Source organism: Chiloscyllium punctatum, chromosome 26, assembly GCF_047496795.1.
Source record: "Chiloscyllium punctatum isolate Juve2018m chromosome 26, sChiPun1.3, whole genome shotgun sequence".
Classification (NCBI taxonomy): domain Eukaryota; kingdom Metazoa; phylum Chordata; class Chondrichthyes; order Orectolobiformes; family Hemiscylliidae; genus Chiloscyllium; species Chiloscyllium punctatum.
In genome coordinates, this window is record NC_092764.1 from 38,822,461 (window position 1) to 38,839,209 (window position 16,749).

At 37.3% G+C, this 16,749-nt stretch overlaps 1 protein-coding gene across 7 annotated transcripts in view; it reads left to right on the top strand.

Annotated features, from left to right (window-relative positions):
• Window positions 1–16,749, top strand: part of tshz3b (teashirt zinc finger homeobox 3b) — a 75,277-nt gene that overhangs the window by 46,575 nt on the left and 11,953 nt on the right. Inside the window, exon 2 of one of the 7 annotated variants that reach the window (XM_072596169.1) lies at window positions 16,129–16,255. The exons of the other annotated variants lie outside the window; for them this stretch is intronic. The gene's annotated coding sequence lies outside the window, so the exon portion shown is untranslated. The remainder of the gene's footprint in view (window positions 1–16,128; window positions 16,256–16,749) is intronic. 7 annotated transcript variants of the gene reach the window in all.

The window sequence follows — 16,749 nt, forward strand, 5'->3', positions numbered from 1 at the left end:
GTATTTAAAATTATTCAGAAAGTCGGTATGGTATACAGGCAAATTATTTTCTATGGCGAGGGAGTCAGGAACAAGGACTATTGTATGTTCTAGAACTCGATCAGCTTGGAATGAAATTAGCAAACTTCCTTTATAAAAAGGATGGTGGGAATTGGGAACCAGGTTCTAAAAGACTGCAAGTTTACCAATTGAAATATTGAAGAAAGGTGATAGATTTTGGTTAGGTGAAAGCATTAAGAGAAATGAAACAAGGGGGTATAAATTAAACTGAGGTTAGGATCACGGTTATCAACCACAATCTAATTAAGTAATAAAAAAAAAGCTTGAGTGGCTGAATGATCTACTCTGTTCCTCTATTGTTTAGATTCCTTAGGGAGCAAAAGATCCGGTTGCCCATAAATAAAGACAATGAATGGTGAAGTCATGTTATTAAAACTATGGCATTAATGTAAGCAGGAGGAGAACAAAGTATGGGAAATACTGTAATTTTCTTGTAGGCCAAAATAAAGCCATACATTAAAGTATGTACATGTGTACATGTTTTCTGGTGTGAGAATTTATTAAACATTCCATCCATGCAATTTTGTCTTAATCTGCTACTATTTTTTTGATTCTGAATGGGGAAGATACAAAATGCTGTTGTATTCTAGGATGCTTAAACAACCTCAGAGGGACAGTATTGGTGACCAGATCTAAAACAAATAAGAACTTATTTATATAGAAACTAATACAGAAGTTGAGACTATAGCCTCATTTCAAGGACCAGACCAGTTAAATATTTCAACTTTTAGTTTGCAGTTGATATTATTTGAACCCCACAATGTCTTGTCAGTATCATATACTGAAGTCTTAACAATGGGAGACACTGATTAAAAACTTTGTTTCCTTGCTCGACAACTGAATAGAATGGTACTTTTGTTAAAATTGAAGTTATTGTCATTTAGAATGAATTCAAATACAGCAAAGCACTGTTGATAATGAAAAATGTGTTGATGCTTTAATTCACACACTTGAGACTGTAGAAAATAAAATTCCATTTCTTACTTTCACTGAGAAATAGAATTTGTAGTCTCTTCATGCTTAGTCAATCTGCAGAAGTTAAATGTATCTTTTGGTAATAAGGTTGGTTATTATTTAATACTTGTAGTGAGCCTGTTAACGTTTTATGAATTCCTTTGTCTGTTATTTTAATTTGATTTACAGCTTTGTTAGAATTGAGGATAAAGGAATTTGACATTTGTTCACTACTATTTCAGCCAGCCTGAAACAATGGATTAGTGTTTCTGGTCCTGAAGTGTTTAATATCTCTCTGTGCAGCAATGGCTTCAGTTAAGAAATTGTGCCAGTACAGGCAAGATAGGCTAGGCTTTCTCCATATATGTTTAATTTCTATGATTCTACTCAGGATTTGAATACGTAATCTAAGTTGATAATTCAGTGTAAATCCAGTGAGCCCTGAATTGTCAGAAATGGTTCAAAGAAGAAATTAAACCATCTCTGCATCTTCTACTTCCCAGCAATATGTTAAGGATATCATAGTTTGATTCTTGAGTAGAGCAGGGCGTTCTAACACCTCAACTAAATACACCAAAATAGATTGCACTTAATTTCTGTTTTGACTTTGCTGTCTTTTTTTTTAAAAAAACAGAGTTGTTGTTTTCACTGACTTATAGTAGTGAATATACTTACAAATAATTAATTATATGTGAAGCAGTTGTGCTAGTTCTGAGAAAGCTGACAAGTCACAGTTGATGTACAGATCTAATCGACTGACAGTACATACTTTGGGGGTGGAATGGCTTACTTCCTATTTCGATATTCCTACGCAGTATCATTCCAAGTTTTGAATTTAGCAAAAAAAAACGACTGCACACTCAGTATTTACTTTATTCTCTTATTTTATAGAAACACTGTTATTACACATAGGTGCAAATTTAATTTAGAATACATCTTTGGTGACTATTGCATTTTGTTTTTATTATTCAGGGGATGTAGGCATCTATTGCCCATCCCTAACTGCAGATGGCAGTTAATGGTCAGCCACATTACTGTGGATTGGAGTCACATTTAGACTAGACCAGGTGAGGATGGCATATTTCCTTTCTTAAAGAGCATTAGTGAACTAGATAGGTTTTTGTGGTAATCAACAATGGTCATGTGGTCACCATTAAGTTAGGATTTTTTAGTTCCAGATTTTTTATTGAATTCAAATGTTACCATCTGCCAAACCTATGAATTTCTGTAACGTACAAACCTAAAAACATCCGGTTAAGATTAAAAAAAACTTATACTGCATCTTTTCCAGTTTTGTCTAACTTTGCAATTGTGAATCTGTGACATGGCATAATAAGGGCCTAAATACTTCATAAGTATGCATTGGTTTCCATTGATCTGTGAAGGGCTCAGTAATGGTTGAATATTTCTGTGAATGTCGTTTTAATTGCAGTGTTAAGTAAATAGTTATTTAGGAAGTTAGAAATACAGGTGGGATAGTGAATGATAAATTGTTACATAAAAAAATCAGAAGATTAAACAATGTGGTTAATTTACATCAAAATGGAGAAGGTGGTACAATATAACTAGGTTTTCCTGAAATGTTTGTTTCCACTGCTTTCCTTTTCCAAACTAAAGCACAGCTTCATGGATGACTCCAACAGTGATTGTTGGATAGTGATCAAGAGCTGGAGGTTTTATCAATTTTATCAGCTAAACCAACAATGCTGTAGCCCACAGCAGAGTATTTCCTTTCATCTTGGCCAAAATCAGGTAACTCCGTATAAATTGAGCTCAGATCTTCTTAGTTTACATTTCATAAACCAAACTTCTTCTTGCTGCATTTTACTTCTTTGACCAAAATCAACCTAATACTAAGGAGAACTTAGCCACATCCATTGAGTACTGCCGCATAGAGTAGCTACCAGCTTCTGGGAAAACTGTTGAGCTGGACCATCAAGATTAGTGATCAGCAAAGTTTGTACTGTTCAAATTACCTTCTGGCCTTTGACTAATGTGAGTTTTTTATTGGAATGATAAAACTATGTTATAGATATTGCATTGATTTTTCAACAATAATAATCTCGGTAGCTACTTAGGATTACTTGACTACAATATTTACGTTTTAATGTTTAAAAAATGCAGAAGTCTACAGATCAAAACTGATCCAACCATCAACCTGACTTAGTCCTGAAATCATTTCCAATTCTTTTGGTTGCCACGATTTATATCAAGAGTAGGAGATTGTCCATTTTTGCTCAATTTGATCAAATTGTAAATTTTGCCACTTTTGTTTTTGAAAGCAATTGCTTTGCGATTAAGAATGAAGTATGTTGAACTCTTTGGCATTGCTTTCTGCTGTTTTTTTTTCAATACAAGTGTAGCTGCACATATAGCACCACAGAGTGCACCAGATGTGGAACTAGTAAAATTTCTGACAATTGATATTATCCTGTGAATATGACATTGGCATGGAAAGAGGTAAGATTGGAAACTTTCAATAGTGGAATTTCATAATGGAGAAAAAAGACTCTGGTATCTTGGGAAATCAGATTTCCACCAACCCACAGATTGATACTTGTCGTAGAATACTGTCTGACAACTCCTGTGACCTAAACCTAGATCAATCAAATGGAAGCTTTGTCTATATTGATAGCAGTGGTAATTCATAAATGGAGTTAATTTGCCAGTTTTAATCCAGTTGTCAGCTGGATGCATCCATATCAGTAAAGTGTCCATGATTCAAAACAAATCGTCATTAAATTGGTGAGAACAGGGAACCTTTGAGAGAGGTTGAAAGATTGGTGAAGTGAGAACAGGGAAAGCATGATACAGGAAAGTGCAATATAGAGATTGATGTTAAGAAACATTGTTGAGTTAAAGTGTAAATGGCATACAAAGGTTAGAATGTTTTGACCTTCATAGGATACGGGACTTGAGAAAAGATCGTCCACAGTCTCTGGTATTAACTGTTGCACTAGTTTGTCATCATCACCTCACCTCCAGCTATTTCAGAACTTGCCAGCTCATGTGGGAAAAGGTTACACACCACAAGCAACAGGTTGCCAATCGAATATATCAATGGGCTGAACTTTACTGTTGGTGCTTGGGGCCCCCTGAACCTGACCTGAAGATGGAGGTGACTGCCTTACATCAGACTGAGAGAAGCTGGGGGGGAGCAGGGCTCCGCTTGGTTTGTTAAACATTCCCTCATCACTCCAACCATACCCACAATACTTTAACAGCCATACCTGAGTTCAGAGTCCACTCTGTGGTAGTGCTCCCTTGTCTCTTTTACTTATATCAGTAGCATTCGCCTGCGTCAGCATCAGCAGCTGCGAAATAGTCAGAGTCGGAGGGCTTCCTATTTCCTCCAACACATCTACTGATCTTAACTGGACAGTGCACATGCACACCCTGGCCACAAATTGTCCATACCTTCAAGAATCACAATGACAGACTCTGTAATGCTCCCGATATTAGCGTCCCAATCTGAGAGCAAAACTTCTACCAAAATATGATCTGATCAGTTATCTGTTGTGATAATAATGAAATATTAGTGTTTGAGGTAGAAATATCTGTTACCAATGGTGACTATGCCAGTAAAATTATCATTGGCCTTCCTGTACCACAGCTAGTTATGGAGCTGAGAAATGATCCATGAGAAAAAGGAATAGTTGACCTTGACATTTTGATGGTAACAATGCTAAAATCGCCTCAGTGCCCCTTAGAACAGAATTAGGTTCAGCTTTGATGCCACAGCAATTGAATGGTCTGTCAATACTCAGATTCACAGTTGAATAATGACCACTTGGGCAAAATCTTGGAAAGCAACTGACTGAAGCTCAGAGAGGGGTCAATAGATTTAGATTTAAAAAACTGGTTTGGGAAATAACAGTTGGCAGGAAAGAGAAAAGGTGCCCTCTATTTGTCATTTTTGTTATTATAGAATGCAATACATTTTTGTAAAAGATAGCATGTAGATTTCCATATTAGGCAGATCATTTCTTGTGTTCTTTCCTGAGGCAGAGTGACTACAACTGAGCCATGGTCCTGTTGTAATTTGAATAGGAATTCTTTTTCTTTCAGTGTACAGGATGTAAAGGAAGAAGACAAAAGGATAGCTTTACTAAATGTTAGCGCCAGGTTTTCCCTAGGACATGTGACTAAGGACAGTGACGTTTAAACTATTCCTGGCGCAGTGTCCAGTGGGTCAAGCAGCTATCTTTTTGTTATTCAATAAATTTTCATTAAAGTTAGTTTCTCTCTGACACTGTGATTGAAGTAGTTGATCACCACATGAGTAGGTTGATAGTTGTGACTGGACTATATACCACCTCAGCTATGATGATCAGTGACTTAAATATTTAAGTTTGTTAGTGGCAGCTATTGTGAAAATACTTGGTTTTTCAATTGCTTGGTTGATTGAGGTACCCCATCAATAAGAATGTGCCACTCCATCCAATGGAAAATCAAGACCTATATTGTTAACTCCCAGTTGTCATCAGCAATGGAATGCTATTTTTGCACAGAGCATGCAGCAATATGAGTATCATGCAAGCAACGTTACTGGTGATCGTAGATTTCTAACATAGGATTTGACATTTTCTCAAATAATACACACCTAGAACTTGTTACTTAGCATGACTCGTAAAAGGCCAGTTATACTATCTCTATGCAATGACAATTTATAGGCTAGATACTGAAAAAAAAAGACTGCAATGGTGAATGTCACCAATGATACTGTTATAACAGCAGATTACAGCAAGTTGATTTTAGCCATTAGGAGAAAATTCTTGTTTGTAGAAACCTTATAAAAATGGAGAGTTGATAGTCAGAAAGCTTCTTTTTATTGTATTTTCTAATGAAGTTTTAATGCATTTGCTACAATTGATTCAAAGGCTTTTAATGTGTATGTGTACACCACTCCTGAGCAAAGCAATATATTTCAAATGACATTCTTAGAGAGCTGGGACTGTGTAGCCTACATAAATAATGTTAGGATATGGGCTGTAGCACTAAATGTACAAAAGCAACATACATTTCTTTCAAGCATGTGGCCATATTAATCGCATTAAATAGATGATATTCCATTTATTACCCTGGGCATGTTGGATTTTAAAGCTAGTGTATTAAGCATGGACCTGCTCTACACTTCTGTGCCTTCAGAATTCTCAGTCATTTCAAAACATCACCAATAAATTAAGTCAAGGATGACCATAGCACTTTAGTAATTGGCATGCATAGAAAATGTACTGTATAACGTTAACTCCTTATAAATTCCTTAACCCCTTGCGTTTCGTTATGAGTCTAACAACTGTATCCAAGTTACTATTGGATAATACCCTGCCATGATTGAAATTTCTGCTTAATGCTACATTAGATTGAACTGTATTGTTCATTTTAATATTGCTGTGTGTAGAAATCTGAGAAGAGTGAGCAACAATCAAAATAGATTGTTAAAGTATTGCGTGAAATGTATCAGATGCTTATAGACAGAATCTTGGAGTGAGTCATAAGTTATGAGTCTGGTTTTGAACAACATATTAATATGTTTTAACCCAAAGTTCAGTTTCCCTCTCATTCACTCTCCAGTGCCGATTATAATGTTAGGTACACTTCAGAATTTTAAATACAAGTCACATAATCATTTTTAAAAGTTTCTAATTATTTATTTTCGATCAAACCCAAATTCCTTTTGTTTTACAAAAGGGAGGTCAGGGGGAATGTTAAATAGACTGTCAATTCATTATTAACTGTTTCACCCTCCAGGTTCTTGCTGTTCAATTTAGCATCCCATGACCTTACAAGTGTTAAATTACTTGGTAATGTTAAACATTTCTGTAAACCTTTAGTAATTTGTAGTGGATTAGAAAGGAACGCCTTTAGTGCTTGCGAGAGACAATTTCACAATTTTCAGTCAAAGTGTGAGTGCCACAAGATCTCTTTGATTAAAGAATAAGTATTTAACAACAGAAATATATATTCATGATCTGATCCTATGATCTCAGTCAGCTAGTTGGGAACAAAGAAAGATGTACATAATAATGATCTCTTATTAGCATTAAAAATCCTTCGCTAAGGAGACTACTCTTAGGCAACTTTGCCACTGACAAGTTGACTGTTAGCCAGGGCTATAGTTTTTCTGTCCAACCAATTTCTTCTCTTGAAGGAGTTGTCCAGTGTTCTGCTATGGGGAATACAATGTAACCACACAGGAGCTCATTTTCATGTACCTGGAGAGTATCTGTGAAAGTTGTGTTCCTTATTTAGTGTTCATTCCTTTCTTTTATTAATTAGCATGCTGATAAGGATTCAAATGTGTGTTTAAATGTATAAAGTAGATCCCTCTTCAGCAAAGGGTCAGGCAAGTTCACAATATAGTCAGATATTTTAGATATTAGAGTTATAATTTACAATTCATTGTCTACATTTCTGTTAAAGCTAAACATGAAAGCGGTATCTGAATCACTTGGTAGAACAAAATGTTCAGCATGGGGAGAAGGTGGGGAATTAAAGAGTTAGTAACATTGCCATTTCTATCAAGCCAGATGTCCCATTAAGACCAGATGTTTACTTTTAAGTTCTGATAGTCATTCTTTCCATTCCAAACTGAAGCAGATTTTAGGACAGTGTTGAACTGGATATGGTCAGGGAAAGCAGTTAAACCACTCTTATGCAATGCTTATTTGCAGTTATATGGTGATCACATTTGTCAGAGCATTAGTCAATTGGATTATGCGCCAATCGATTGCAGGTCGCTGTGATTTCTCGAAGGCTACAATGTACTCGCCTCTCCTGGAATACTCTCACATTTTCTCAAGTCACAAATCCATTCATCTCACAATGTCAAATTGTAATAATTAAGCATTATTGATCTTAAATTCAATTAACTGCATTAACACTTGACTAGATCGAGGTGATTGTAGGGGCTGGCCAGACAGAGCATGTGCCAATACCTAATTCAACAACGCCCACCCAGAACTGGTGAAGTTTATGTTGTAAACCACAACAGCATGTGTGATTGTTTCAGGCCCAGACAGTTCCCACCCAGTATAAGGAACTTACACCTGTATCTCATTATAATTTTCATTTTTAAAAAAAATTCCCACGAGCAGAAAGCCTGATTCCAATAATCGCTCAATTCTACAGTTAGCATTAATCAAAGTAATTGGCCGCTAAGGAATAAGAAAGGAACTTAATATTTGAAATTTAGATTGATACACATATTTCAGGCTTTTGGTGGAGCATGTCTGAACAGTGTTTGTCTCTGTGCAGATCTCTTAATTGGGAAGGTAGGATAATTACAGGCACAGACATTGGGCTGGGGAGGGGGTGAGAACAGAAGCTGCCAGGAGTGTAAGTTGTTGCAGCCGACCACTACATTGTTTGGCAGCACTGTCATGGAGACATAGAGATGTACAGCATGGAAACAGACCCTTCGGTCCAACCCGTCTATGCCGACCAGATATCCCAACCCAATCTAGTCCCCCCCCGCCCCTGCCAGCATCTGGCCCATATCCCTCCAAACCCTTCCTATACATATACCTATCCAAATGCCTCTTAAGTGTTGCAATTGTACCAGCCTCCACCACTTCCTCTGGCAGCTCCTTCCATACTCTTACCACCTTCTGTGTGAAAAAGTTGCCCCTTAGGTCTCTTTTATATCTTTCTCCTCTCACCCTAAACCCTCTTAGTTCTGGACTCCCTGACCCCAAGCAAAAGACTTTGTCTACTTTCCCTATCCATGCCCCTCATAATTTTGTAAACATCTATAAGGTCACCCTCAGCCTCCAATGCTCCAGGGAAAACAGCCCTAGCCTGTTCAGCCTCTCCCCATAGCTCAAATCCTCCAACCCTGGCAACATCCTTGTAAATCTTTTCTGAACCTTTTCAAGTTTCACAACATCTTTCTGATAGGAAGGAGAACAGAATTGCACGCAATATTCCAATAGTGGCCTAACCAATGTCCTGTACAGACACATCATGACCTCCCACCTCCTGTACTCAATACTCTGACCAATAAAGGAAAGCATACCAAATGCTGCCTTCACTATCCTATCTACCTGTGACTGTCCCGCTTCTGGGAATTTCCTTAGGAGCAGGATGGAGGCAAAACAGCTCCCTGCCCACAGCAATGGGTGGCCAATTAAGGTTGTGAATAGGTACCCAATTATCCGAGACTACATGGAGTTTTCCACCTGGTTGCCAGGACCCAACAGTGTCGGGTAGAGGGCAGTGGCCTTCCAGCAGCAGATCTGGTGGAGAGGAGTTGGAAGGCTTTGAGGCCCTTTTGTCCACCTTGTTACTGTCACACATGCAGGTCGCCCTGTGGGGTGGTTCCTGCTCCACAATATGCCCTGCTTCCCTAACCAGTTTTAAATGCAATTGATTGAGAGCTGCTGAGAAGACGCCGAGATAAAGGCCCCTTCTGTCTAACTGCAATGACCAGCTTTATTTCCTTCCCAGAAGGATCTTGTTTTTGACTTCATTGGATAGTGTGTACACTCTGCTTTATTTAATTGGTTGATTCAACAAAATGTTTCTCTCAGGTTACTATATCGAACACCACAAGACTCCCATTTGATCCAGACCTAAACCTCTGCTCAGGTTAACTTCTCCAGAGGTCATTGTTCGAGTGCTGGTGTCTTTCCCCGGTTAGCTTATTCCACTCGAGACTGTGACTCATCCTTAAACAAAAGTTTTACGAGTAAATGGCAATTAAGACTCCATTCTCTGTTCAATCTTGCTTTGTTGATACCATACCATCTGAGAGTTGATTTTGTTGAATATTGAGACCTTCCTTGGCCATAGGCAATGCAGTGACCTGTATTGAAAAAGTTACAAATAGAATACTAACCTGAAAATTATCAAGAAGCACTGAGGATAAGCTGAATGCCCCAAATCTGACAACAATTAATAGCAGAAACCATTCTCTGAAAGCTTGGTTGTATTGATACTAAAATGTTAAACTTTCTGCATGATAATTTTGGCAAATATGTCTTGCAATTCACTATGCTCTGTCTGCTCCTTTCCCTGCTATTAATGATATTGGTCTGTTAAAGAAGCTGGTGAGGGAATTGAATACTCAAAGCTGCTCAACAGCACCTTTAGTGAAAACCACAAATTACTACACAGCACCAAACTACAACATATATTTAATAGTTTTCATGCATGTTTTATGTCGGTATTGTAAATGTTATTGTTCTGTGTGTAATACAGTGAATTAATGGTGCCTCAATTGAAGTGCACCTTCAAAAGGGGCAGAACCCATGGCCTTGGCATTGTTTAATGAGAAGGTAGACTTGGCGCTTGTGAACAGGGAAGGCTGATTATTACAAATTCCTCTTACACTTCGCATAAATATTTTAAGTCGGAGTCCTGTTTGAATCCTTGCAATATCTGGTGTATTGATATGTGGATACAAAATAAAGATGTAACATTTAGAAGAGTTTGAAGCAAATTATCTTGCTGTGTAGAAGAATTTCAGTCACAGGCCAAGATTTTCCATTCTGTCACCCAAATGTGAGGCAGGAATATACAGTGACCACTGAATCTCCAGCCCACCAATAAGGAAGCTCACCAGTCAAATTATGACAAGCTGCCTGGTGAATTTTCTGGCAAAGTTTAGCTGGCACTGAAGTCCTATATTAGCAGCTGCCAGCCAGCCAGAGATCAGTTGTTTCTGGGTCCTAAGGATTATTATTGGAGGCCTGGGTATTGGGAGAGGAGAGTCAGGGGAGTTGGTGGCAAGGGCAATGCGATGGCTTTCAACTGCCACCACCTTATCCCCAACCCTGCCTAAATTAGCCCTAGATTAGGGTAATGGAGAAAACTGCAAATTGGGAGCAAGGCTGTCTATTTACCCAGTTATTTGCCTTTTCATTTCCTTCAGGGAGGAGAAGACTATGCCTGTTGTCCCTCGTCTCCGGTAATAAAACCTGAAAAAGGATTTGACTTTCTTTTTTGTTTGTAAATGCCATATTGCAATTTCACATTGCTTCTTGTGTGATTGTGATTATTAAACTGTTGTATAGGTTTACCCTTAAAATGAATACGAATACAAACCTGAAAAGAACAAAAGGGTGAAGTAGAGAATATGCTTTCTCTAAACTCTGTCAGTTAGATTGTACATGCTGTTGATTTGGAGTCCAATAAATATTCTGAAGCATGAAATAAAACTTTTTATGCACTCTCTTTGTGGAACTAAAATTTGTCATTTGTATCATTGTACATTTTATAGATATTAAAATAAAATTAGAAACAGAATTGTTTGAGCTCAGTGACATAGTGGAGTATAACATGCCATGCTTTGTTTAGAACTCTGATAGTGATTTTAAAAGTGGCCGTTAATCTCCCTTTTATTTTATAATGACTTTTTGCAGGAAATGTCACAAACTTCATTCTTCCTGTGTAAATATTACTTAATATTTGATCAATATTCTTTCTAAACAAAAATCTTATGCTACCAGTTCACCACCCTTAAGGTTCTCAAACTTTAAGTGTAGTGTTAGACTGGTTTGGTATGATAAAACTGTAAATTAAAAATAAGCAACAAACTGAAGGATAAGATAACATCATGCCATGACTGATGGTGCTGGAAACTAAATTGGTGATGTTTAAAACATGTTAATAGTGCAAATGCGAATATATCCAGTAACAATGAAAAGGTACTTTCTGTGAGAGTTTGCTCCAATAACTGAGCTTGCATGAAAATTGGTAATGCTCCTTTTATACAAGATTCCTATTGAAATATGTTGGAGTGATCTGTGAAGCTCCAATGTATCGACTCATGGATTGATGGCATGTGGAGAGTTCACAATGTTGTGGGGTTGCCAGTTTTAGCATCAGTTTTAGGGATATTTCTGTGAGAAATTGCCAGTAGAGTCTAGAAATTTTCCTACGAGGACCATTTTTCTATCTAGGTAGGCTTGCATTGGTAGAGTTCTAAGCATATTGAACAGTCTCTTTGTGGCAATGGGGTATGTTATTAATAGGGACTGGAATAAAGGAGTGAGAGTAGAGAATCAACCGTAATTCAATCATCAATGAGAAATATAAAGATTCACAATGACTTTTAAAGTTTGTTTTCAAGCGGATTTATTTAAAGTTATGAAAATGGCTCTGTTCTAACTTAAGTGTGAAATCCATATATCCTATTGCAGAGTGCATTCTTAAAATGCTCTTTGCAGTCTGTCAATCCAAAAAATGCTAAAAGTGTATTTGTGAAGACATAAACTACTCTGAAGATACTGTGATGACATTACTTGTTCCCGTATATACACTTTATTGAGAAACACTAACCTGTCGTTTAAGACATACTGTTTGAAAATAAATAACTTCAGCAGTACAAAAGGATTCATTATCTTTCTTGTAAAGTATAAAAAGTGTTGACCCTGCTTAGTAGCCAACAACTTTCTAGAACAGAACAGTGGGTGGAATTTTCCCTTTACTCCAGCTGATGAGAAGGAGAAATAATTAATTGGGTGAGTTGGCCCTGGAAAGATTTTTGCCCACTTCTTGCCACCTCGCCAGTTCAGAACTGAATGAGAAGGTCCACCAGGGACTTTCTCAACTCACCAGAAGCAAGGTCCTTGAGTAGTCAAATGACAGCCAGTTCAGAGCCTGAACTCACTGCCAATCTGTTTACTTGTCTTCCCGGCAGGCAGAAAAAGTGACAACTGGGAAGCCAAGCCGGCATGCCTGCAGATTGACAGGGGCCTTCATTTACATTAATCTGGAGGAAATTGGAGGGACGAATGAGGAGTCAGTTGCTAGTTTATGAAAGCCGTCCTTTGTCCTTGCCTTTGACTCCCTGCAAAGCAATAGAAACCACTACCTTCTCGCAACTGAATCCCCTTAGCACTAAGATCCAGCCAAATGTCAGTAGCTTCTAGCGAGGAGTGACTCCATTGTTGAGGCTTGTCATAGCCTGCAAAGCTCACTTATCAGCAGTGAACAAGCTGATTGACGTGCAACGTAGTAAACTTTCTCAGCAATCAGTTGTCACTAAACATGCCTGTCCCATCACTTTAAACTGAAACTGGAGAATTACACCTAGTTTGTATAATTTAACTTACCAGGCACCATCAACACAATAATGTTTATAGGTAATGAATTGGATAAGTCTTTTATCAAAAGGTAATTGGACAATAAATACATTTTATTCAACAATGCAGTTGCAACATATGCTATGGCTTTACGCATAACTAAGCCTGGCAGATGATGATCCAAGGTTTGATCCCAAGTCTGTGTTGTTAGGTGATCGCGGCATTTGGTATGGAAAAATGGCTCCAGTGTGATAAACGACTAAGAGTGAAAATAAGGGCATGGATTCCCACTCCTGCTATCCAGACATCTGTGGCAGATAGTGTTGGCCCCGGCGAGGGTAGAATCAAACTTCTTGCAGTCCAATAGCCTGGCAAATATCTCTGCAAGTTCAATCATGAAGAATTGCTGCTTGAGCAAGATATTGGAGTGTACCTGATGGTTCTGAAATTATATTCTATATATTAGTCAATAATATCCAGAAAGGGGCTGGGGAGAAAATTGCCAGACAAGCATCAACAAAGCACGAAGCATATTTCATCAATACTAAGAAATAAATTGCAACAGAAAAGATTTTATGCAGTTTTTGATCCCATAGAACTAGTTGCATATTATGTAGACTCAAATTCACTACATTATGCCTTTGCAAAACAGTATGGGAATTTTTATTTGACATCAGTTGCCACTAAAGCAAATAAACAGATGCTTCAACTTGTCTTGAACTGGACTGAGGTGGCAGAAGACTTGCACAATTGAAACCTGGCATAAGGAGATGAAATACAAGCATGGACTTGTGCTTACCAGATATGTTAAACTCAAATCATATTTTGCCCCACCAGGTTCACATTGTGTAAGCTTGCCACAACCTCTGTCAACCTTAGGATAAAGTTGCAATGCTAAAATACTGCAGGTCCTTATATCTCTAATCAGCACAAGGAAAGGAAGAGAAATTCCTCAAGTGTGAGATCTTCAGTGACAATCATGTTTCATTATCAAAACCCGGTGTGAGTTAAAAGCCTTTAAGGCATGTTGGTAACATTATTCAGTTTGTTTTATGAAAGTTAGTTTCTAGAAGGAAACAGAAAAATAAATTAGGCTGTACTTTCTATCATTAGATATGGTCCGTAGTTTTATTTTCCATACTTAGGAAGAAAATGTTATGGGTTATGTAAAAATATGCTAACTCAATAATCATACTAATTTTTAACCATGACAATGGTATTCAGAATTTCTGTATCCTAGCAACCTAGTGATTAGTTTGTCAATCGTGAAAAGCAGAATTCTACTGAGTAAAATATTTGATTCCATGCTTGATTCAACAAAATGATTTAAACCATTAGTGGAAGTCAAGTCACTCTGTTTTGTTCTTTGAAATCAGTGAATTACTTTGTGCTGATATAACGGCAAACAACGAAACTCTGTTCATACCAAGTCACGGTATTCAATATACTACAACGGAAGGACCGCAAATAATATTCGACAGAGATTAACATATTGTTTTTCAGAAAAGAAACAACTTAATTGACACAATGGGAAAGGCACATTTGGAGTATAAGGGAGATTTGTTTTTCATATGGGTTGTGAATATTTCTAAAGATGTGTTTACCATATTGAAGAGCATAACAGCTTTTGTTCAATTTATGAAACGTTAAAGCTTCATTTTCTTCTGAGACAACATCAGAATTTCTGAAAAATTCACTTAATCCTTACATTTCACTTTAATTTGTAAAATTTAAATATATAATTATTTCTTGCAGGTTTTACATAATGTTCAAAATAAATGTGTAATTACTTGAACCAAGAAGTGGACACTCAGTAGCCAAAGGGTTACAATTTTGTGTAAAAGTGACACCATGTCTGGGCTCCTGTGAAATCCATTACAAGGCCACAGCCAGATCGCTCTGCATTAAAAGGCCTTCACCACAACTAAACATTTACCAAAGCCTGCAATACCTTTCTGTCTCAGTGTTATTTTATTGTCTTGTTTGCTATTTATCCTGCCGTCTATAAAGCTTTTGCATGTAGATTTCCAGTAGGTTTCCAAGCTGTTTACTTTCAGATATTTTTTTCCTGAAGATTTTCAGAGGTTTTATAAGTAATGCCTGCTCAGAACCACTTGACTACTTTGGCCTGAAATACTGAACACTTGACATTATCACATTTGTAGCGCAAAAAGTAATATGTCACTGTTTATCTTTTGCTCAATCAGAATTCATAAAGCTTTTACAAACCTCCTGTGATGGTGTAATTATTAATTACATATGTTTCATTCATAATTCTAAAGAAGAAGACAAATGGCAAAAAAATTTGAAGTGTGCAGTAATTTATTGGGCAATAAAATTGATGTATTCACCCAGCCTTTAAAATTCATCTGTTATGAAAAGTTTAGGGCCAAAGCCCAGCAAGGGGTTATGGGACATCCACCTCTCGGGTACTGTATAATTTGAATAAACTAAAGCAGAAGATATATACTTCCTTGGATATTTGTGATCATAATGCTCTTTTATTTTAAACTGAGGATAGGCGAATGGATACTATATTAATAATTCCTGTTACAACAAACAGATAATGTGCACATGCAAGTAACATCACATTCAGTATAAGTGGGCATGGCTTGCCTCCAAGTGTATGATGTACAAATTGTTTAGGTTACCCTGAATAATTAGTGTCAATATTTTTAAAATATTCGTAAAACTAAAGGTAATGCTGACTTTAGTGTAGAACACCTCCTCCAATGTATGAGTAAAGCTTCTCCATTTCCGAGTCCCACACAGACTGCTTTATAGCCTCTGAGGGTAACTTATTATTTGGAAGCTTATCCACTTTGTTGTGGATGGATACCAGAACCCTGCATAGCTGAGAGGGTGCAGAAATCTTCTCTCTTCCCTTTTCGTGTAGATTTGCTCCCATATGCAAAACAAAAATGTAAAATAAACTGTGACATAAACAAGGGCAATGGGTGTTTAAACTAGAAGGGGACTTTGACCCCCAACCTCATGAATGGAAAGTTGAGCATCAGAGTTATCAGGTTTTTGAATTTATTGTTCTTTGTTGTTTCTTTTTGCCATTCTCTGTGCTTCTCACCAGATGGAATGTGGTGCAGAGTCAATATGTTTCACTTTTCTGGTGTTGGTGGCAGTGAGGTGGTATGATGATGAGTAAGCCTAGCAGGAGCCAGTTCACCCTCCACTAAAAGGATAAACATGGAGAACCAGTAAGTCCGCAGTCTCGAAATTAGTACATTAGCTGGAGTAGGCTTTGTGATGAGGATGACAAAACAAAGATGAAAAATGACAACAAAAAGAAAAACAGCAAATGAGACTAGTCTGTCTATAAGTTATGGTATTAAGATATCTCTCCAGTCACATTTCATTTTACATGAAAGTATATTATAGTATAGTCATCAAGCATATGTGAATAAGGAAATTTAATATTACATGTCCAATTTTCCTCACCATAGACCTCATCCCAGTGTGAGCCTTTGGTTTAGAGCTAGTATTTCTGCCTTTTTTGAGTCAGCAAATGAAGAGCTTGAGAACCCTTCCTTACTACCCAATGATTGAAGATTGAAATATAATTGCTAAACAGTGGGATATTTGTATCTGGATCACTAGCTTTGTGTCAGAAAAATTCTGGTCCAATCTAAATTGTCCAAGTTAATGGAGACCAAAACAGAGACCTGAATGTTGGACTGAAGACCAGAGGGAC